Source organism: Mytilus trossulus, chromosome 6 (assembly GCF_036588685.1).
Source record: "Mytilus trossulus isolate FHL-02 chromosome 6, PNRI_Mtr1.1.1.hap1, whole genome shotgun sequence".
NCBI classification, from domain to species: Eukaryota; Metazoa; Mollusca; class Bivalvia; order Mytilida; family Mytilidae; genus Mytilus; species Mytilus trossulus.
The window spans coordinates 29,888,871-29,895,236 of record NC_086378.1 but is presented as its reverse complement, the minus strand read 5'-3'; positions in this window follow the sequence as shown (position 1 = coordinate 29,895,236).

The following is a 6,366-nucleotide window of genomic DNA, read 5'->3' as shown; positions in this document are numbered from 1 at the left end:
AATTTTAAAACATATTTTTTTACCTTGGACTATTCACGGACTTTCTATACTAACTATTGGACTATTTTACTAATAGTCCAGTCTTAACTATTAAGGTTCACTTATGGCAGAAAATGGCCTAAAATATCAGAGACATATAATACAATTATTATATGTCTCTGAAAATATCAACTTTATCATAAAACAACAAAAAAGGTCACGATTTGATTCGTAAATCAGGGTCTATTCAAAAGCCTTGTAAATATTCCAGTCTTTTCATAAACGTACATAATATTCTCCAAAGTAGGCCCATCTTGGACATTTTGATAAAAAAAAAAAAGTGATCATTGTGCAATTTTCAGACCTAAAGGCTCTAGGCCGCCACCTACGATCCAAAATGTTTTCAATGTAACCAAAAGATTCCAATTTTGATATATAATTTATCAACATAAAAATTTTTGGATCGTGGCTGGAGGCCAAGGTTAATTTTGCCATTTGAAACAATTAAAATTATGGAAAAAAAAACATAAATTTTAAAGGAAGGTGCCGTTTTAATTTAGGGCCGATTATAACCATTCGTAAACCTTCTCCGTTAGTGGACACTTTAATTTTATACGGTATCTATATAGGGAATACACGAATGTGTCCCAAGTACACAGATGCCCCATCCGCACTATCATTTTCTATGTTCAGTGGACCGTGAAAATGGGATAAAATCTCTAATTTGGCATTAGAATTAGAAAGATCATATCATATTGAAAATGTTTACTACGTTTCAAGTTTATTTGACTTCAACTTCATCAAAATCTACTTAGACCAAAAACTTTAACCTGAAGCGGGACAGACGGACGAACAGACGGATGGACGGACGCACAGACCAGAAAACATAATGCTCATAAATGGGTCATAAATGGGTCATAAAAAAAAAAAAAATTTAGATAAGAGTATGAATTTAAAATCTAAGAGGATACTTTTTACAAGAATCATGTACATCCCATATCATTTTAATCTTTTCAAATCTTAGATATGTATTTTTCCAATCATTTATAACAAACAAGTTGAAATAATATGCATTTTTTTCTTATAACTGAGGAAAATCACAAAAAAATACAAATTTGACAGCATGGTAAATTTTACCCAAAAAAGCGTCAAAATATGATAAACTTTCTTATATTAACACCTACCTATAGTTTTTGTAAGTAAAATTTATTCAGATTGGTTCACTTCATCTTTATAGAAAGTATAAAAAAAGTTTAATTGTGGGACAGTGATTTTTTTTCACGATAATAGCCCAAAATTAGATAAAAATCGATGAAAAATGGGAAAATCATCAAAATTGAGCATTTTCAATGTCCGTAGCAAAAAAATAAGTGCACCACCATATGATTTTTTCTTCACCAATTATTTTGTTACAGTTTTAATAACCCAAAAATCAGGTTAAGAAAAAAGTTTAATTCTAGAAATTTTTGGCTTCTCAGAGGTGACAGGGTTAAGCTTAAAATCTAAGAGTTTACTTTGCCATCAAGAATTTACAAAGTTTTTTTTTACCAAACAAATCCTTGCTACAATAAACCGGTATTCGTAAATTATCCGGCCCTACCTGAATATATCATTGGTATATTTTAAATGTAATGCATCACTTAGGAACATACCTATTGTTAGATATACTGTTCTCATATTGCATCTAGTCAAATTTACATTGAGCCATAGATTAAAATTATTTGTTCAGTGTGTGTTCACTTGTGTTAATATGTCTTTTCATTGAGTAAAGTCATTTCAATTGCATGATGTCTTGTCTTATAGTGTGCCTTTCTATGTTGTAATGTAACACTGGTTATTGTTTCAGATGATAAGGGTGAAGGTTGGTACATATTACAACGTTTAAACCCGCTGCATTTCGGCACCTGTCCTAAGTCAGAAAGATATTCAGTAGTTGTCGTTTGTTGATGTGGTTCATAAGTGTTTCGCGTTTCTCGATTTTTATATAGATTAGACGATTTCCCCGTTTGAATGGTTTTACACTAGTCATGTTTCTGTCCCTTTATATCTTAGTGTTCGGTGTGAACTGACTCCGTGACGAAGCCATTACTTTGACCTTTAATCATGACTTTGATGAAGAGTTGTATCGGCATTGGCACTCATACCACATCTTTTTATATCTATAAATTATTCATTTAAATTACGAGTTGCCTAAAATAATTGCATTGCTGTGTATAATTTAGCTAAATTCTTAATTATTTACACACCTCATTGGGGATGGAGATGAATATTTCTATATAATCAACATTGTAATTGGATATTATGTATGATTTTTTATTTAAGTTTCTTTTGTATAATTTGTAGTTTAGTATGACGTCCATTATCACTGAACTTGTATACATTACATATTTGTTTATGGGCCACCTGAAGGACGCCTCCGGGTGCGGGAGTTTCTCGCTGCATTGAAGACCTATTGATGACCTTCTGTTGTTGTCTGTTCTGTGGTCAGTTTGTTGTCTCTTATTTGACACATTCCCCGTTTCCATTCTCAATTTTTACTATTTTCAGTCTCAAGAATTGTAAAGACGAAAGATATTGAACTTGAAGGACTGAGTAAATTCTTTTTCAACTAGCTGAAATATATGAATGAATGCTATCAAATGGTATTATACCATGCAAACCATTGGTAGATCAGCGATGATATATTGTCTTGATTGAAGACTTCTGATTGAAGACTTCAAGTACTTTGTCTTTCTGTAATCTGTAAAGATAAATGCCTCCTGCATGACATGTATCCCTATCTGTTCTGTGTTTTCCCCCCCCCAGTATTGTTATTTTTATAAACGGCGTGAGATATTCTGTGTTACTAACAGTTAATCCCATTGCTGTGATATTTCTGTCGCTATCTTTCCCCTTTCACATATAGAAAAATGGTATTGAACTTTTATTTTTCAAATAATCATGGTATTATCAAAGCTGTTTCGGCGCTGTTGCGAAATTTCGTGCAATATTGTTTACGACTGTACGTCAACGAGGCAGTAACTAACGAAATGGAAAAAAAAGAAAAGACATCTTTAGAGGTCAATAGACAAGTTTTTAAATTTGATTTTTGATCCTCCAAAGCCTTTTTTTTTTGTGTATTGCCTAATTTGGGTTTTCTGACCTTTTGATCAAGAGTATTCGAACGTATATCCGTTGAAGGTCATTCTTAAAAAAATGTACATGGATTCATTATTATATTAACCGTCATTCCAACCATTAGGAACTTTCACTGCATATTTAAAATCCAATAGCTTTGTGCAGCTTCTGTTTTATTGTGGAGTCTTTGTAATTTAACGCATGCATGTATTTGTTTTCAGTTATATAAGATTAGAAGGTATCTGCCAAAACTTTTACGAATTTGGAACTACCATTACTCAAGATCTCTAGAATTTTTGGTATCTAATGGTATACTGTGCATCTTCTGTCTTCTTAGCACGAATTCGTCTGGTCTGAGTTTCCTGTAACCAATCCATTCGTCCATTACAGAAATTAACTTTTCAACATAAATTAAGGACGTTTCTAGCAAGTTATCAAATTAATTGACATATATGAACATCAAATCATTGTAAAAGTCATATACAAGTGCGAGTTTATAAGGATAATTATTACCGAATGCCTAGACTGATCTCCTGGGTAACCACTTTATGTCTCTACTTTACATTTGTATTTAAAATTTATACTTCATGTATGTTAATTTATTTGTATATGTCTCTTTACCATTGTACTTTGGTTAACGAGAATAAAGATATACGAATATTAAACAAATTTCCTTTCACTTAAATATTATGTTATCGAAATTATTGAACCAATGCATGCATATATATACATTGTGTACTTAAAAGGCAAATGTATTTATTATCAAAAAGAGCTGGCAAAGTTGCTTATAAACTTCTCACAAATGTATTTCACAATTTTGGATTGATATTATTGTCTAGCATGCTACACATGATTTTTAGGGAGATTCAAAACTTTAAAAACAACCATTTTCCAGTTTCAATTCAAAAACACTAAATATGTGTCTTATATTCATTTATCCTTAATTAAGTAAGCCCTAAAATACCTAACCGTTTACTTTCTTATTTGGTATCTTGAATTACATCTTCAATTTTAAAACAAAAATATCAAGTTAGTAAATAGCTGTAAAAATGACCAAAAAAAAACCCAGTGAATACCAGTAATCACAGAAACAACTAGTAAATACATTTTTAAAAATTACTAAATCTGCTAGTAGTTACAGGTATTAACTAAAATTTTAGTAATGACGTGTAATTCCTAATTTCACCTATTTACTGTAACATATATACTAAACCAAGTCCTAATATTACCCCAGTGGATCTAGGGGGAGGGTTCCGGGGGTTGGAACCCCCCTTTTTTTTGGACGATCAATGCATTTGAATAGAGACATATAGTTGGAACCCCCTCTTTGTCCTGGGTTGAGATCCCTCTTTTTTAAATGGCTGGATCCACCCCTGAGCCCTGAGTGTACATATAAAAAAGAAGATGTGGTATGATTGCCAATGAGACAACTATCCACAAAAGACCAAAATGACACAGACATTAACAACTATAGGTCACCGTACGGCCTTCAACAATGAGCAAAGCCCATACCGCATAGTTAGCTATAATAGGCCCCGATAAGACAATGTAAAACAATTCAAACGAGAAACTAACGGCCTTATTTATGTAAAAAAAATGAACGAAAATCAAACGACAACCACTGCATTTACAGGCTCCTGACTTGGGACAGGCATATACATAATAATGTGGCGGGGTTAAACATGTTATCGGGATCCCAATCCTCCCCCTCACCTGGGACAGTGGTATAACAGTAGAACATAAAAACGAACTATAAAAATCAGTTGAAAAAGGCTTATTACTCATCAGATGGACAAAAATACAAGTGGACGTGGCGGGGTGCTTATACATCGTGACACAAAAAGACACAATGAACAGATCTGCATCTAAAAAAATCATGCATCTAACACTAAACTGGTTTTTTTTAAACATTTATTACGAATCTCGACAAACGGTTATGTTATTCAGTAATTGTTGATAGCAAGCTTAATAACTTTCGAGTTTGATACCAAAACGTGACATTGCTAAACAATCAACACAGCGCACGTTGAGCACGTGTAAAATTATTTGGTGTATTCAATTTGTTCTTTAAAAAGCAGTTATTATTTTGTTGGTTACATTAAAATGCGTTATATATTGATGAACAGGCGTCTCAGACTCGGTCTCAGATAACTGTATATGCGTGTTTTTGATGTCTTCATTATGGTTACTTTTAGGTATATATAACTATAGCAATGTGGTATGAAACTACTCTTAAATGCGAATGTGTTGTGGAATTACTATTTAACTTTAAACTATAAAGAAAATATTGTAAAGGCGCAAATGTCCTATACAAAACTGAGCGCAAATGTCTATTTTAAAAAGAGAGCGTGAAATATCCTACGGAAAAGCTCAAACATCCCGCGCCATTCTACTTTACCGTCCAGTACAAAAGCCAAACAATGAATCATGACTTTGGTAGGTTATTAATATATATTAATTATATTAAAAGTAATTTACAATCATATTGTCTAGACAACGACATGTTAGTATTTCGCCAATAGCATAAACATTTCAAGTACATTTTAAAAAAGAAACAATTAAAATACATTAAAATCTACGGAAGTTCTGTTTTCATATCTATAATAATTCGAAGAGATTTATTTTTAAATACTTCAATAAAACTTACTTTTACACGTTGGGCATGTATGATCATGTACTATCAAAATGGCATTGAACTAAAACCGCTTTTCAAAGTATACAAGTCTCGGACTATTTATACATTTATGATACTGAGTTACTATATTACAAATCATTGGTCATCATTGGCTACTAGTATAATAATCCCAGGCATTAAATTAGGTTAATTTAGTTTAATACAAAAATCGTAAATGGACAAGTAAATGACAAATCTATATCTAGTACTTATCTATTTATTGACTTTTTTCTCACAATGTTGACCCCTCGTTTATCAGTTTTTTCTTCATTTTAATATAGATATATAGAATTGTATTTGTACTATGAATGATGAAAGTGTTTAACGACCCTCGCACGAACGGTTTTTGTACTAGTATAGTTTGTCTGATGTTTCTCTTATTTCAAAGGTTCCCGCCGTGGTGTACTTCAGAAATGCTTGTAAATTTTGAATTGTGATTTGAAATATTACTTGAATGTTTCTAAAAGATAGCAAAATGAGCAAAGAAAACATAAACTTTGTGACAGACTTTGCAGTTAACTGTTTGCAGAAAAATACGGCTTCATGTTGTTAATGTAAAAAACTACTATCTGAAACGCGCACCTGTCGTTTTGTTT